General features: G+C 42.4%; 1 protein-coding gene across 1 annotated transcript in view; it reads right to left on the bottom strand.

Annotated features, from left to right (window-relative positions):
- Positions 1-8081: 8081 nt before the first annotated feature.
- GASK1A (golgi associated kinase 1A) overlaps positions 8082-17862 on the bottom strand; it is a gene marked incomplete at its 5' end in the record, with an annotated part of 71632 nt that continues 61851 nt past the window's right edge. The window contains one exon of the transcript XR_013829990.1: positions 8082-10004. The remainder of the gene's footprint in view (positions 10005-17862) is intronic.

The raw sequence follows: 17862 nt of genomic DNA on the forward strand, positions 1-17862 counted from the left end.
CCATATGACTCATCAATCACACTCCTGGGCATTTATCCCGGAGAAATGAAAACTCACACAAAAACTTGTACCAGTTGTTCACAGCTGCTTTATTTGTAATACCCCAAAACTGGAAACAAACAAAATGTCCCTCAACAGATGAATGGTTAAACAAACCGTAGTGGATCCATACCATAGAATACTATTCAGTACTACAAAGGAATGGACAATTGATACAGGCAACAACTTGGATGGATATCAAAGGCATTATGTTGAGTGAAAAGATGTCAATCGCAAAAGGTTACATATATATGATTCCATTTATATGACATTCTTGAAATGATAAAACTGTAGAGATGGAGAACAGATAAAACTGTAGAGATGGAGAACAGATTAGAAACTGTAGAGATGTCAGGAGTTAGGGATGGGGTAGAGGGGGAAGTGGTGAGTGTGACTATGTAAGGGTAGCAGGAGGGAGATCTTTCAGGTACTTGATTGTGGTGGTGGTTACACAAATCTACACATGTGATAAAATGACACAGAACCATACACAACTTTATACCAATGTCAAACACCTGGTTTGGATACTGTACTATAATTATGTAAAATGTAACCATTGGGGGAAACTGGATGAAAGGTTCCAAGGAACCTCTCTCTACTATCTTTGCAACTTCTTATGAATCTATAATTATTTCAAAATTAAAAGTTTTTAAAAAGAAACAAACAAATAAATAAAAAAAACAAACCATGGACATTACTTAGGTCCTTAGCCATACAGGATTGATTAAATAACATCATGGGCCATCTGGGAAATTATTAAAAGAATGTTGCAAAATAATATTCACTTAACACTTGGAAGATATTTCATATTATATCATATTTAATTTTTAAAAAGCACCAAAACATTCAAAGTGACCCCTTTTTAAAAAGAGTGTATTTGTGCAAAAGAGTCCAGAAGGATGTCAGCACATGCCCTGTGTAGTGAGATTATAGGTGATTTTTATTTTCATCTTATTAATTACCTATATATATATATATTTCTCCCCCACCCCCGCAATGAACATGTATTTTAAATTTAGGGTTCAAATTTAAGTCGTATTTAGTTTTAAAAAAAGCTCCTAGGTTGAGTTCACGGTTCTCTACAACAGCGGTCCCCAACCTTTTTGGCACCAGGGACCAGTTTCGCGGAAGACACTTTTTCCACGGATGGAGCCGGGGTGGGGGGGGGGCGGCGGAGGTGGGGATGGTTCACACGGTACAGCGAGTGATGCTTTGCTCCCTTGCCCGCCGGTCACCTCCTGCTGTGCGGCCCGGGTCTTGACAGGCCGCGGACCCGTCCTGGGTCCGAGGCCCAGGGCTTGGGGAACCCTGCTCTACAAGAAAGCCAGCAGTGGTCAGCCGATGGAAGGAGGTACCGAGCAGCCCAAGAAAGCAGCCCATTACTAAAGGTGGGAAGGGATTGAGTTCTGGACAAAGCAGTCTTCTGGTTAAGATCCCAAAGGACATAGCCTGTGGGTCCCCTAGGACCCAGTTTGCAGACAAGGATGATGTTTCATTTTATGAGCCAATCATGTTTTAAAAACTATTCTGGTTGTGGAGCATTAGGCAGTGCTTTAGTTGCTGGTAGGAAGCTTTGACAGACTGGGAGAAAACAAGTACTTTCCTTTGTAGTAAATACCCAAGGTGGGCTGAGTAGCTGTCTTTGTGAAGCCTTAACCAGTACTTTCAATAAATCAAGTATTTATGCAGCACCAAGCTGGGTTTGGCATTCCTCATGACTGAGTCCTCTCCCTTCCTCTGGGGTCACATTCCCTTTCTATTTCTATATGTGGATGACTCCCAAATCCACATCTCTAGTCCTGAGTTCCAGATCCACACTTCCGATCAAGTTGCTTGGGGCCTATTTCTACCCGGCTTACCTGACAGCATCTTAAAGTCTATGTGATGAACATGACGATGATGGTAATGATTTTAAATAGATCTGCAAATTATTTTACCCTCCTTCTTTCAAAAGATGAAGTTGAATTATTTTTCCCTTGAATAACTTAGTGATTCACTTAGTGGCATAATATAATGACTCACTGCTAATGAATAAAATATGTCAGAAGCAATACGATGTGATTTCTGAAACTAGGTCTTAAAAAAGACAGCATCTACACCTCTGTCTCTGTCTCTCTGGTAGCCTTTGGAACATAGCTGCCATGTCATGAGGAAGTTCAGGCCACATGGAAAGGACATGCATGGGCACATTCGTTTGCTAGGGCTGCCACAGACTGGGTGGCTTAAACAAAAGAAATTTATTTTCTCACATTCCTGGAGGATCGAAGTCCAACACCAAGGTGCTGGCAGGTTTGGTTTCTCTCCCGAGGCCTCTCTCCTTGGCTTGCCGATGGCCACCCTCTCTGTGTGTGATCCCATGGCCTTTACTCTGTGCACAAGCGTCCTTGGTGTCTCTTCCTCTCTTGTTAGGACACAAGTCCATCAGATTGGATTAGGGCCCACTCTAAATGGCCTCATTTGAGCTTAATTACCTCTTAAAGTCCCTATCTCTAAATACAGTCACATTCTGAGGTACTGGAGGTTAGGACTACAACATATGAATTTGGGGGGGGGGGACACAATTCATTCCATAACAATGGGTGTACCAGGCAACGGCCCCAGGCAGGCCTTCAGCTGACAACCAGTAGCAATTGTCAGATATGTGAGTGAATGAGCCCTAAGGTGATTCCAGCCTTCAAGCTACCTCAGCTGATACCCCAGACATCACAGAACAGAGATAAGCTGTCCCTGCTGCCTTGTTTAAATTTTTGACCCACGGAAATTACAATAATAAATACATGAGTTTTGTGATTTTCAAGCCGCTATGTTTTGGAATACGGTTATGTAACATTAGATAAATAATATCCTTGTATTACACTTGTCTAACACTGCATAACAAATCCCAAAACGTACTGGCTTAAAGCAACAATAATCATTTATTATATCTCACAGTTTCTTTGGGGCCAGAATCTGGCAATGACTTGGCTCATTGGTTCTGGTTCAGGGTCTCTCATAAAGTTGCAATCAGATGTTGGCTGAGACTGCAGTCAACTGAAAGCTGACAGAGACGGGAGGATCTGCTTCCAAGAGGGCTGGTTCACGTGGCTGGAAAGTTTGTTCTTCTCCATGTGGACCTGTCAATACGGCCTCTTGAGTGTCCCCGTGGCCAGGCAGTTTGCTTCCCCAGAGCAAATGATTTAAGAGACCAAGGCAGAAGCTGAGAAGAGACCAAGGCAGAAGAATACCTTTTGTGACCTAGCCTCAGAGGCCTCATACCATGTCCCGTCTGTGTATTCTATTGGTCACATAGGTTGACACTGATTCATGTGGAAAGGGACTATGCAAGGGTACAAATACCAAGCGACAAGGATCTTTGAAGACCCTCTTGGAGGCTGGCTACCATAATGATAATCAGAGATACCAGCTGTTCAGTACCTATTATGTGCTTGGCTTTAGATGGAAATGATCTCATTTAATCCTCACAACAACCTCATGCAGTAGATTATTTTTTTCACATCTTTATTGGATTATAATTGCTTTACAATGTTGTGTTAGTCACCTATATGTATACATATATCCCCATATCCCCTCCCTCTTGTGTCTCCCTCCCACCCTCCCTATCCCACCCCTCTAGGTCGTCACAAAGCATTGAGCTGATCTCCCTGTGCTATGCAGCTGCTTCCCACTAGCTATCTATTTTACATTTGGTAGTGTATATATGTCCATGCCACTCTCTCACTTCGTCCCAGCTTCCCCTCCCCCTGTGTCCTCAAGTCCGTTCTCTACGTCTGCGTCCTTATTCCTGCCCTACCACTATGTTCATCAGTACCGTTATTTTTTTAAATAAATTTATTTATTTATTTATTTTTGTGGGGTGGCTGCATTGGGTCTTCGTTGCTACGCACAGGCTTTCTCTAGTTGCAGCGAATGGGGCTACTCTGTTGCAGTGCACAGTCTTCTCACTGTGGTGGCTTCTCTTGTTGCTGAGCACAGGCTCTAGGTGCACGGGCTTCAGTAGTTGTGGCACACAGGCTCAGTAGTTGTGGCTCGCAGGCTCTAGAGCACAGGCTCAGTAGTTGTGGTGCATGGGCTTAGTTGCTCTGCGGCATGTGGGATCTTCCCAGACTGGGGATCGAACCCATGTCTCCTGCATTGGCAGGCGGATTCCCAACCGCTCTGCCACCAGGGAAATCCCAGTACCGTTTTTTTAGATTCCATATATATGAGTTAGCATTTGTTGTTCTCTTTCTGACTTACTTCACTCTGTATGACAGACTCTAGGTCTGTCATTACAAATAACTCAATTTCATTCCTTTTTATGGCTGAGTAATATTCCATTGTATATATATGTACCACATCTTCTTTATCCATTCATCTGTTGATGGACACATAGGTTGCTTCCATGTCCTGGCTATTGTAAATAGTGCTGCAATGAACATTGGGGTGCATGTGTCTTTTTGAATTATGGTTTTCTCTGGGTATATGCCCAGTAGTGGGATTGCTGGATCATATGGTAATTCTATTTTTAGTTTTTTAAGGAACCTCCATACTGTTCTCCATAGTGGCTGTATCAATTTACATTCCCACTAACAGTTCAGGAGGGTTCCCTTTTCTCCACACCCTCTCCAGCATTTATTGTTTCTAGATTTTTTGATGATGGCCATTCTGACTGCTGTGAGGTGACACATCATTGTGGTTTTGATTTGCTTTTCTCTAATGATTAGTGATGCTGAGCATCTTTTCATGTGTTTGTTGGCCATCTGTATCTTCTTTGGAGAAATGTCTGTTTAGATATTCTGCTCATTTTTGGATTGGGTTGTTTGTTTTTTTGATATTGAGCTGCATGTGCTGCTTGTATATTTTGGAGATTAATCCTTTGTCAGTTGTTTCATTTGCAAATATTTTCTCCCTTTCTGAGGGTTGTCTTTTTGTCTTGTTTATGGTTTCCTAGTAGATTATATTTGTCCCCAGTTTATAGATGAGAAAGGCTAAGAATCAGTAAACATTTTGCCCAGGGGCAAGTAGCTAGCAAATGGAGGGAGATGGAACCCAGCTTGGTGTGACTCCATCCCAGCCTCTCCATACTCTCTGGGGCCCTGAAACCTCCAAGTCACTTTCACCTTCTCTCTCCTCACCACCAAGTTGTGTAAATTCCTGCCATGTTTATCCTCCCCCTCATCTTCTTCCAACCTTGCCTCTACTGTCCTGATTCAGGGTGGTGCCCAAAAATATGACTAAAAAAAATACATATTGGTTAAATTAAGGGAGAAACTCTAGCCACCTGTTATAGCTCTACTGTACTCAGTTTGAAACCCATGCATCTACCGTATTAGGATCTTTAAAAGGAATCTGCACGCTCAAAGCAAATGGCTAAACAGGAAGCCAAATAATCTCAATGGAATCTGTGCCCAGATCAGAAAACAAGGCCAGGGCAAGGCCCCGGAGAGCTGGATTAAGAGAAGAGGCAGAGAACAAGAGCTCTTCTACCCAGCCGTTAATCCCGGGCTGGTTTCTCTGGCTATGGAAGCCGAATGAGGTTTTCAATGGCTGTAAAAATATGCTTTTAGGACTTCCCTGGTGGCGCAGGGGTTAAGAATCCACCTGCCAATGCAGGGAGACACATGTTTGTGCCTTGGTCCGGGACGATTCCACATGCCGCAAAGCAACTGGGCCTGTGCACCACAACTGCTGAGCCTGCACTCTGGGGCCTGTGAGCCACAACTACTGAACCTGCGCACCTAGAGCCTGTGCTCACAAGAGAGGCCACCGCAATGAGAGGCCCGTGCACCACAATGAAGAGTGGCCCCTGCTCTCTGCAACTAGAGAAAAAGCCCATGCACAGCAAGGAAGACCCAATGCAGCCAAAAATAAATAAATAAATAAACATATATGTTAAAAAAAAAAAATTAACCATTCATTAAAAAAATGTTTTTAAAATTTTAATAATTACTTTTGAGGAAATATAATTTTTGTAAACCTCCCCTAGTGTATGTTTTTAGGTTATATTTGCCCAGCTCACTGATGGCACGTTAAGACATTTTGCTAGTATTTGGGCTCTCCAAGCCTGTTTGCCATGGGGACATTCCACTTCTCCTCCCACAGGGGGCGCTCCCCGCAGATAAGCAGGAGGTATAATCACAGCTTTGGGGAGTCTCCCCCACAACACACTGACTTCTATAGATAATTAGGTGCTACCTAGGAAGCAGGATAATTATAAAAGACACATTAATTTCCTGAAACTGAAGCTCAAACGATTGCCTTAAATAAACTTTAAGTTTTGGAGGAAGATGTAAAATTTGTATAATTCAAAATCATCCCATTCTTTCATCTCCTCTCCCCCAACACTGCCTTTTTCCTTTTGCTCCTGCCAATGACTGTTATTTTAATTGTCCTGCTCATGCTTCCAGAAGAAGATTTCACTCTGAATGTGAGAGAGAAGACACATCCTTTAGTGGCAAATGCTCACAGTTACAAAGAAAAAACAGTGCCTTTGGTAGACATACGTGGGGAATACCCAGCTGAGAATCTGGCAAACTGGCTGCCCCACCTGCTACAGGACGGTCCTGGGTCATTTGCTTGTCTTCCTCTGTTGGCTCATTTATGCAAATAGCTGCAGTTACCCCCTGAACATGGCTGCTTCTGAAATCTCCAACTCAGTGGTTTACTTCACGTTCTCCCACCCGATGTCCTGAATTTCTTGGAGGATAATTTTGCTGGAAACTTAGAGGTTAAAAACAGGGAACATTGGCTAAGTGAAGTAAGCGAGACAGAGAAAGACAAATACTGTATGACCTAATTTATATGTGGAATCTAGGACGCCCCCCCCCCAAAAAAAAACCAAGTTCATAGACACAGAGAACAGATTGGTGGTTGCCAGAGGCTAGGGCGTGGGAGGTGGGCAAAAGGGGTGTATAGAGTCAAAAGGTACAAACTTTCAGTTATAAAATAAATAAGTCATGAGGCTGTAATGTACAGCATGGTGATTAGCAAATAATACTGTATTGCATATTTGAAAGTTGCTAAGACGGGTCTTAAAAATTCTCACCATAAGAAAAAAAATTCTGTAACTATGTATAGGCATATTAACTAGACTTATTGTAGTGGTCATTTCACAATATATACAAATATTGAATCATTATGTTGTACACATGAAACTAATACAATGTTGTATGTCAGTTATACCTCAATAAAAAATTAATTAAATGCTAAAAAAATAGGGTATGTTGTAATACCTAGTAGATGGCGAGGGTATGAGGGAAAAGGTGCTGTCACACACTACAGATGAGAATATAAATCAGTGTGAATAAGTCAGGGACTGCTTTGGGCCATTAGCAACAGAGGGCTGCCTGCAGTAGCTTAGAACAATTAAGACTTTGTTTGCTCAGGTCTGAGAAACAGCCCAGAGCTGTTTGAAAGCTCTAACAGGGCTTTCAAGGACCCAGACTCATTTGGCCTCCCTGCTCCCCCCTCCTTAGTGCACGGTGTCCATCCTCAAGGTTACAAGAAGGCTGCTGCAGCTCCTGCCATCACAACAGAGACCATTTGGAAGAGGAAAAAGGACTGGGAGCAAAAAGGACTTTCCTGGAAGTCTCACTCAAAACTTCTGCTTCCATCTCACTGGCCACCCCATCTACAAGGGAGGCCCCCAAATGTAGCTTTTTGATTATTAAGGGAGTAAGGGAGAATGGATATTGGGTAGGCTGCCATGAAGTGCAGACTTTTTGGAGGACAATTCAGAAATAGCTATCAAAATTTAAAAATTTAAATACCCTTACCTCTTGACTCAGAAATCCCCCTGCTAGGAATTTATACTGGAGATGTGTTCTCATATATGTGCATATGCTTACACACCACAGCTGTTTCTTACAGCAGGAAAGGATTCATGGACATGCATTTTCACTACATGAAATGTCTCAGTGAATGTCAGGCTCTGACCCATCCGATTAGCAACTTCTCTTCCCCTGGAGGAGGTGGGTAGAGACAGGGAACAGGAATGTGGCTGGGGGTTCCGTCTCAGCCAAAGTAGTGAAGTAGGGAGGGGAATATAAATGTTTCTCTGCAGCCCTTAAGAGGACACAGAATGGGATTTATTAAGGAATATTACGTGACTCAGAGATTCACTGGGATGGATGAGGAACAGACTCTAGACTGGTTTTCTAGGAACAATTCCCGCAATGTCTGAGAACCGAACTGCCGAGGAAGCAGCTGCCTCCCCACCTCTGGGATCATGCTGCTGTGCCATGGGATGGAAAATACCACTGACTCTGCCAGCTACAGAGAAACCACCGTCCTCTGCCACCATTTCCCCCGGCAGGGGTACCACCTCATGACGTTCTCTTTCTTCTTCCACGTTTTATAGGGTGCATCTGTTTGGTGGAGTCTTGGTCCCAGGGATCCCTTGTTGCAAAGAGTCTGGGAGATGGAGTTTGTATTTCTCCATCTCCAGTGTGGGCAGCCTGGTGGAAGGGGGTTGGAGTGAGGGCAGAGTGAGATCCTGATGAATGCAGACTTCTGTATCTGCTACCCTCACCAAGCACCTCATGTAGTTGCTTTTCAAAAGACAGTCCCTCTCATAAGAGGAATTCTCTTGCCAGATTTTAAGACATTTTTCTTTATCTTTTTACATGGCTGCATGAAAATCAGATAGAATAAGGCTGTGAAGCTATTGGCCAATGTCTGTCATATGGTTAAGTGTTCAGTACATGTTAACTATTAACCAGTAAGGAGGTACCTTTCCAGCTGGCCCTTCAAGGTTGGGGGCTGGGAGTTCCAACCCAAGGTGCTTAAGGAGAACAGGCAAAGAGAGCGGGGGGGAGGATCCATTAATGAAAGTGTTCATCTTTAATTTTTTTCTTCCTGTGGTCCATCTCACTTCTCCCCGAGTGTCTTTTCATTCTGCAAGAATGACCAACTTCACCTACCATCGACTCTACCTATTGAAACCTCTGAATGAGCCAGCCCTTCACAAGACTCCAGAGTTGTCAGTAGTCCCTGACTTAGTTTCTTCTGTGTATCTCCATCAGCCTTCACCATTGTTTGGTTGACTGTCCAGAGGCAGCATGACTAGAGAATGCACTATATCCAGGTGAAATCTCAGAGAGACAGCAAGATGGATAACGTCTCTGCCTGGGATGGCCCAGATGAGCTCAGTTGCTTAGTCGCCCAAGGAGACTCTATTTTTTGTTTTTTCAAACTACCTAAACAATCCACTGTGCACCACACACAAATTCTAGCAAGAGAATGTCTGCTGATGAGGGCGGCAGTTGGTTTGTGGAGGCCCAGCTATAGGCAAGTCGACTTTCACGCAGACGCGACGTGCAACACCACTGCTCACTGCTGGGAGTCTCCCACTGAAGCTAAGAGGAGCTCTGGGTCTCTAATTCTACATGGGGAACACCATCCTTCAACAATTTCCTTCATTCAGCAAACACTCTGGGCAATATATCATTTGCGGGTATTTATCAGTGTTTGGGGGGGATCTTCAATGTGTATTTTCAGACTGCATAACCTCAGAGAAGGCTTTTGAGCCAAATGTCTTAGAGTTGTCTTACATTCATCAAAGACAAGGTTGAAGGCTTGCTGGCTTTGCTTCCTTTAATTTTGGAAAAACTCTTCTAGTCTGATTGAATCTACCTGATTCATAGCCAGGCTAGAAGGGGGCAATCATTTGAAAGACATTCTAAATCATTCTGGAGGAAAAAGAAACCCTCTGTTTGTCCTGCTCTCGTTAGATTGCCGTCACAGGAGAAATCGCCAGCCCTTGGCCTGAGTTTCGGGGGATGAAGACCAGGCTCTTGAACGCGCTCTGTCCCATATTTCGTTCCTCTGTCAAGAACTTAATCCCGGCTTGTGAAACAGACATTTTGTAAAAGCAGTAGTAATAAGGCTGGCGTCAGCAGTGTGGCCTAAAGAGCAAATGATCTCACTGGCATATGACGATTCATCAGTTCAGAAGAGAAAGGAGAGAGGAGATGAAGATGAGATTCCTGAGGATGAGAGAGGAGAATTCTTAAAACAAAACAAAGATAGCTTGTTGGAACAGAAAAGTCATTCCATTCCTGGGGCAGAGAAGGAAATCCGATACAGGCTGCTCACTTCCCGCACCTGCCCTTGGAGTTTGCACATAGAGCTCGCCCCTTGTTCCTCCTCCGATGCCAGACTTCCAAAACCCAGTGAACACACCAGATGCTGCATATACCATCTGGATCATCCGCACCTACAGGAGTCTCTCACTCCTCTATGACTTTCATTTGTTGTATCATTCTCTTAAGTTGGGTTCCCCCAAAACAAGAATTTGAGAGAAAGTAGTTTGAGAGGCGGTACCAGGAAGCTCCAGCCAAGGGCTGGAGAAGTGATACAGGAAGGGAAGGAAGCTAATATAGGGGGAATTAATACCACCACTGTGGGAATCAGTGTCTCAGTCCCACTGGGGAGCTCTGGAGACTGCACAGACCCCACCTCACTGTCATCTTCCCTGAGTGGGGTAGGAATGGAGGCTTTTATCCTTCACCTACTATCCATTTTGCAGGAGCTGTTTCTAGGAGTCTCAGAACTTCCTTCCCTGCACTCATGGAGAAAGCCCTCAGAGGGAGAATCCCAGGGGTGTTCCTCAAGAAACCATCATTATACAAGGGAGTGGGGAAGGTTGAGGGGATGTGGGTTGGCAATGACAGCATCTGCTGTACTTTCCCTCCTTTATTCACTAACTCATCACTCTGTGTGAAGCCCTGTCCCAGATCCTGTAGCTGCAATGAAGAACAACACGGACACTATCTGCAATGTCCTGGAGCTTAAAATCTAGCAAAGAAGCCTCATGTTGATTAAATAAGCATGCAAGTATATAATAAAACCAGTGAAAACGTGAGGTAGAATAAAAGAACTGTGAGTTCAGGGAAAGGATGGCAGGAAAACATACTCTGGCTTGAGAAATCATGGAGGGCTTCTTTGAGGAAGATGTGAGAGTTATCTAACTAGAGGTGAGAGAGAGATGGGAAGAGCATTTCAGGCAGAAGAAATAGCATGTGCAAAGACCCTGAGGCACCAGGGACCACAGTAGTGAGGCTAGAGGTCAAAGAGCAAGAGGAAGATGTGGGGCTAAATAAGGCTGAAAAGGTGAGCATGAAACGTACTGTGCAGTGCTGTGTGAGCTGTGCTCGAGGTTTTGGTCTCTGGTCTAGAGCAGTGGAAGCCATTGAAGATTGTTAAGCTAGGAAGCGATGTAATTAGATTTTTAAAAGAGAAAAGATAGTTGCTGGGCAGAGAATGGGTCAGAGTAGGAAAGAGTGGAAGAAGTCATGAAGTCAAGAGTTGATGGCAGGATTTCTGCTCCAGCCCAAATAGAGTAACAGGGACCAGATTTATCCTCTAGCCTGAAATAGTTATAAAATTGAACAAAGCATATGAAACGATGGTTTTTAAGACATCGAGCATGCTTGATGATGCACAGTGATCCCTGAGAGAGAATAAACAAATGAGGCAGAGTTTATAATTTCCCCAGCTTACTGCATGGAGAGTTTCTAGGCCAAAAGAAAAGGAAACCAGGCAGAGTCCTGAGTTGAGAAAAAGAGCTGGAAGTCTTGGGGAGCCAGAGCAGCCAGAGTTCAAAGGGCGGAGTACTGGAGAGAACTCAAACAGAAAGAGAGAGTTCTAGCCATAAAAAAGAATGAGATGATGCCATTTGCAATAACACAGATGGACCTAGAGATGATCATACTACGTGAAGTCAGACAGAGAAAGACAAATATTATATGCTAATACTTATATGTGGAATCTTAAAAAAATGATACAAATGAACTTATTTATAAAACAGAGGGCTTCCCTGGTGACGCAGTGGTTGAGAGTCTGCCTGCCGATGCAGGGCACACGGGTTCATGCCCCGGTCCAGGAAGATCCCACATGCCGCGGAGTGGCTGGGCCCGTGAAGCCATGGCCGCTTAGCCTGCGCGTCCGGAGCCTGTGCTCCGCAACGGGAGAGGCCACAACAGTGAGAGGCCCACGTACCGTAGAAAAAAAAAAAAAGAAAAAGAAATAAAACAGAAATAGACTCACAGACATACAGAACAAACTTATGGTTACCAAAGGGGAAGTCGGGGGAAGGGATAAATTGGGAATTTGGGATTAACAGATACACTCTACTATATATAAAATAGATAAACAACAAGGACCTACTGTACAGCACAGGGAACTATACTCAATATCTTGTAATAACCTATAATGGAAAAAATCTAAAAAAGGAAAATATATATATATATGTGTCACTATGCTATATGCCTGAATCACTGTAAATCAACTATACTTCAATTTGAAAAATAATAAAATAAAAGAGAGAGTTCTAGAGCTCTGGATAGGGTCCCCCTCAAATTTTTGGTTGAATATCGATCAGTGTATGTGTATGAGGAAACTCCCAGAGGCCAAAGAAAGAGTCACCTAAAAGGATTAGAGGGAATAGTTCCCAGAGCTCACACAGGGCTGGGAGATTGCAAACCTCCCTCTGAATAATTAATAAGACAAGCAGAGAGAAAATCACTGAAAATGTAGAAGACCTGAATATGTAAGTAAAAATATAGAAGACAACCAACTTGACCTAACTGACATTTAAAGAATACCCCAAACAGTAGAATATTCATTTTTTTCAAATGAACATAGACCATTTACCAAGACAGACAATATTTTGGTGCATAAAATAAGTCTTAATAAACTTAAAATGATTCAAGTTAAAAGTAGGTTCTCTCACCAAAGTGGAATTAAATCTGAAATCAGTGATGAAAACATACCTGGAAACCCCCCCAATTTTTGAAAACTAAATAACACATTTATAAATAACTCATGGATCAAAAAGGAAATTAGAAAATATGAATGAATGAAAACAAAAACCCAACAATCTAAACTTGTGAGATGTCACTAACAGTACTTAAAGAGAAATTTATAGCACTAAAGGCCTAGGTTTTAAAAAAAAAAGTTTTCAAATTGATGACTTCAGCTTCTACCTTGAGAAACTTAAAAGAAAAAAAATTAAAACAAGAGTAAGCAGATGAAAAGGAAACGATAGATCAGAACAGCAGTAGAAATAGGAATAGAAAACAGAAAAACAATAGAGAAAAATCAATGAAACCCAAAGCTGATTCTTCGAGAATTTGTAAGCCTTTAGCAAGACTGAGCAGAATAAAAAGAAACATTAAAAGATTACCAATACTATGAATGAGAGAGGCGACATCATACAGATTTCACTGATATTAAAAGGTTGATAAGGAAAAGTTATGAACAATTTAATGACAATAAGTTAAAAACCATAGAAACTTGAAAGATACAAAGTATCAAAATTCTAGAAAAAATAGATAACTTGATAACCCTATAAAATATCCCTTAAAAGAAAAATATTAATAAATTGGACCTAATCAAAACAAAAAACTTAAAAAAAAACACAAAACAAAACAAAAAACTTTTGCTCTTCAAAAGATACTGGTAAGAAAATGAAAAAGGCAAGTCACAGACTGGTAGAAAATATTTGTAAACATATATTTGACAAAGGACTTGCATTTAGAATATATAAAGAGGAAGAGGAAGCCCTCACTCCTAGGTATTTAATTAAGATAAAAGAAAGCAAACATCCATACGAAGACGTGTACACAAATGTTCACAGCAACTCTACTCATATAGCTAAAGTAGAAAAACCCAAATATCCGTCAAAAAGTAAATAGAGGGGCTTCCCTGGTGGCGCAGTGGTCGCGAGTCCACCTGCCAATGCAGGGAACACGGGTTCGTGCCCCGGTCCGGGAAGATCCCACATGCTGCAGAGCGGCTGGGCCCGTGAGCCATGGCCGCTGAGCCTGCGCGTCCGGAGCCTGTGCTCCGCAACGGGAGAGGCCACAACAATGAGAGGCCCGCATACCGCAAAAAATAAAATAAAATAAAATAAGGGTTGATGTGGCTTAGACCAAGTTGATGGAGACGGTGGAGATGGAGAAAAGTAAACAGATTTAACAGATATTTAGCAGGTAACTGGCAATAGTTGTGATGGATTGCATACAGGGAGGAAAGGAGAGGGAGGTACCAAGGTTGTCATCTGTATTAATGGCTTGAGCAATTGCTTGGATGTGTGGACAGTCACTGAGATGGGGAAGGCTGGCAGAGGACTATGTAGGGAAAGATGATGAGGTCAGTTCTGGACATATTGAGTCTGAGGAACGATTGAGACATCTAAGAGATGTCAAGCAGGTAGTTGTAGATCACTATGTTGGAAGCTGAGAGGAAGTGGTCTTGAGACACGGCCTTGAAAGTCTTCGGCACTGATATAAAATTACCGTATACTTTAATGTTTTGTGTCTGTACACTTCGTCTTCTCGTTTGGGTTGTAAGCTCTGCGGGTGCAAGATTTTTAACTTATGCCTCTACCTATGTCACACCACCCTTTTATACCCACTTTAGTAGAAGGAGCACGATGAGGTGGGTGATGCGTGGAATTTAGAATGAGAGAGGCCCGGCTTCAACATCTGACTCACCACTTACTAACTGTGTGACCTTGGGCAAATTGCTTGCTCTCCATAAATGGTAATAATATTAATAGGATGTATTTCATAGGTTACTGAGACATCTTAATATGATAATATAAGCTAGAAATATGTTGAACCTACCTAAGCCCCAGTTTTTTCCTCTGTAAAATGCATGCAATGCTACCTTCTTATCAGTTGGTTATTGCTGCACCACAAGCCACCCCAAAATTCAGAGGCTCACAGTAACAGTCATTTTTTATTACAACTCCCATGTGTGTATGTCAGGCAGGGGACTGCCCTGGTTGATCTCCGTCAGTTTGCTTATGCGTCTGTGAGTTGACTGCGGCGGCTTAGCTGGGGCAGTTCTCTTACATATGTCTCACCCTCCTCCTGGATACAACGGACTTGGGCAGGCGTGTACCTTCTCAAGAATGTGGCAAAACAGCAAGAGCACAGGCCCCACTGTATATAAGTGCTTTCTCACACCTCTGCTTGTACCGTGTCTGCTAACAATTCTTTTGGGCGAAGAAAGTCACATTGCTGAACTCAGAATCAGCAATGTACACCACACTGCTTTGAAGTGAAAAGGCACATAGCAAAGAAGACAGGTAGCGATAGGTCAAGAATTGGGGCAGCAATCTAATCTACTGCCTCTACAAAACAAAATATTTTCTTGTAACATATATAACATGCCTATCTCATTACATGTTTCAATAACTACATCTGCTCCCATCTTCAACAAATGTTGGATTATCGACTCTGATTTTAAGGGTAAAAATCAATTGGTTCCAGGCATTTGAAGCTATCCTTGCTTATTATGAAGCTTGGCATATTATATAAGAGAGTAATAATTAACCGTTTGGGTTAAGCACCTTCACACACAGACAGTGGCAATGTAAATAGATACAATCTTTTTGGAAAGTAACTTGACAATATATATCAAAAGCCTTAAAAAGGTGTACCCTTTGACTCAGAAATTTTCATTATGGCAAGTCTACCCTAAGAAAATAGGAGATATATAGACAAATGTTTATGTGTAAGGATGTTCACTGAAGCAATATTTACAGTAACAAAAAAAAAGGAGGATAATGCCAGATTAATTTGTTGCAGGGAAAAAAAAACCCTCTCATTGAAAACAGCTAAAAAGGCTGGACTAAAACAAATCTGTTTGGGGACTGGAGAGTTACCAAGACAGTCACAGTTTGAGGATCTCAGATTAGAGATATATGGAAAAGTAATTAAGGTGAGTCTGACATTCTATGCTGTTTTCCCCTCAAAGCCTATGTGGGTTCTTGGATGGTACAGCCAAAGAGACTAAGCAACAAAGAAACGCTTTTAAGTGACACAGAATCTGAGCAAAGATGTCAGCAGTCTGAGGAGGGTCTGAGGAGGCAAAAATTAGAGTTCCAAGCTTTTAAGACAGCTACAGCTTGAGAGGCTAAGATCCTGTCAGTGGTACAGAAAAATGACGTGTTTATTATCTCAAGGCATTCACCAGTTCACAAACAGTGCAGGCTGAGAGAAACAAAGCAGAAAGTGGCAGCCAACAGAAGTTTTGTGGCCTCAGAAGGATGGGAGATAAAAATCGATTTTGAAGTCCTGACAAGAAAGACTCCTGGGACTTCCCTGGCGGTCCAGTAGTTAGAACTCCACGCTTCCACTGTGGGGGGCGCAGGTTCAATCCCTGATTGGGGAATTAAGATCACGCAAGCCGCATGGCCAAAAAAAAAAAAAGGAGAGAGAGAGAGACAGACTCTGGTAAGCACCTCATGCTTTCAAATGGAACTCCTAAAGGCCTGCAACCCTAGGAATAAAAGTGAACTAAAAGTAAACCAGGGCTTCCCTGGTGGCTCAGTGGTTAAGAATCCACCTGCCAATGCAGGGGACACATGTTCAATCCCTGGTCTGGGAAGAACCCACATGCCGTGGAGCAGCTAAGCCTGTGCGCCACAACTACTGAGCCTGCGCTCTAGACCTCACGAGCCACAGCTACTGAGCCCGCATGACACAACCACTGAAGCCCGCGTGCCTAGAGCCCGTGCTCCACAACAAGAGAAGCCAACGCAATGAAGAGTAGCCCCTGCTCGTAGCAACTAGAGAAAGCCCACATGCAGCAACAAAGACCCAACACAGCCATAAATAAATAAATAAATAAATAATTTTTAAAGTTATTAAAAAAAAAAGTAAACCAAATCTTATAAAGACTGATAGCCAATCCATTCTGTGATTGGATTAAAACGATCTATCCTAATTCTACCTGCCTGCCATAAGCTAAAGGCTCATTTAGAGCTTCTGCAATATTTTATACACAGTGTCTGACATTCAACTAAAATTCCCAGGATATCAAGAGACAGTGGAAGGAAAAAAAATCAGACAATATAAATAGATCCAGAGGTAGGCAAGAATATACAATGGAAAAAAGGGAAAAAGAAAAAAACCGTCTCTTCAGCAAGTAGTGTTGGGAAAGTTGGACAGCTGCATGTAAATCAACGAAGTTGGAACACACCCTCACACCATACACAAAAATAAACTCAAAATGCCTTAAATATAAGACATGACACCATAAAACTCCTAGAAGAGAACATAGGCAAAATATTCTCTAACATAAATCGTACCAATATTTTCTTAGGTCAGTCTCCCAAGCCAAAAGAAATAAAAGCAAAACTAAACAAATGGAAACTAATCAAACTTACAAGCTTTTGTACAGCAAAGGAAATCATAAACAAAATGAAAAGACAACCTGTAGACTGGGAGAAAATATTTGCAAATGATGCGACCAACAAGGGCTTAATTTCCAAAATACACAAATAGCTCATACAACTCAACAACAACAGCAACAAAAACAACCCAATCAAAAAATGGGCAGAAGACCTAAAAAGACACTTCTCCAAAGAAGACATACAGATGGCCAACAGGCACATGGAAAGATGCTCAACATCACTAATTATTAGAGAAATGCAAATAAAAACTACAGTGTGGTACCACCTCACACTGGTCAGAATGGCCAGCCTTAAAAAGTCTACAATAACAAATGCTGGAGAGGGTGTGGAGAAAAGGGAACCCTCCTACACTGTTGGTGGGAATGTAAATTGGTGCAGCCACTATGGAGAATGGTACAGAGTTTCCTCAAAAAACTAAAAATAGAGTTGCCATATGATCCGGCAATCCTAATCCTGGGCATATATCCAGACAAAACTATACTTAAAAAAATACATGCACTGCTATGTTCATAGCAGCATGATTTACAATAGCCAAGACATGGAAACAACCCAAGTGCCCATCAACAGGCGATTTGGTTTAAGAAGATGTGGTTGGGCTTCCCTGGTGGCGCAGTGGTTGAGAGTCCGCCTGCCAA

The sequence above is a fragment of the Stenella coeruleoalba genome (genome assembly GCF_951394435.1).
Source record: "Stenella coeruleoalba genome assembly, chromosome: 10".
Classification (NCBI taxonomy): Eukaryota; Metazoa; Chordata; class Mammalia; order Artiodactyla; family Delphinidae; genus Stenella; species Stenella coeruleoalba.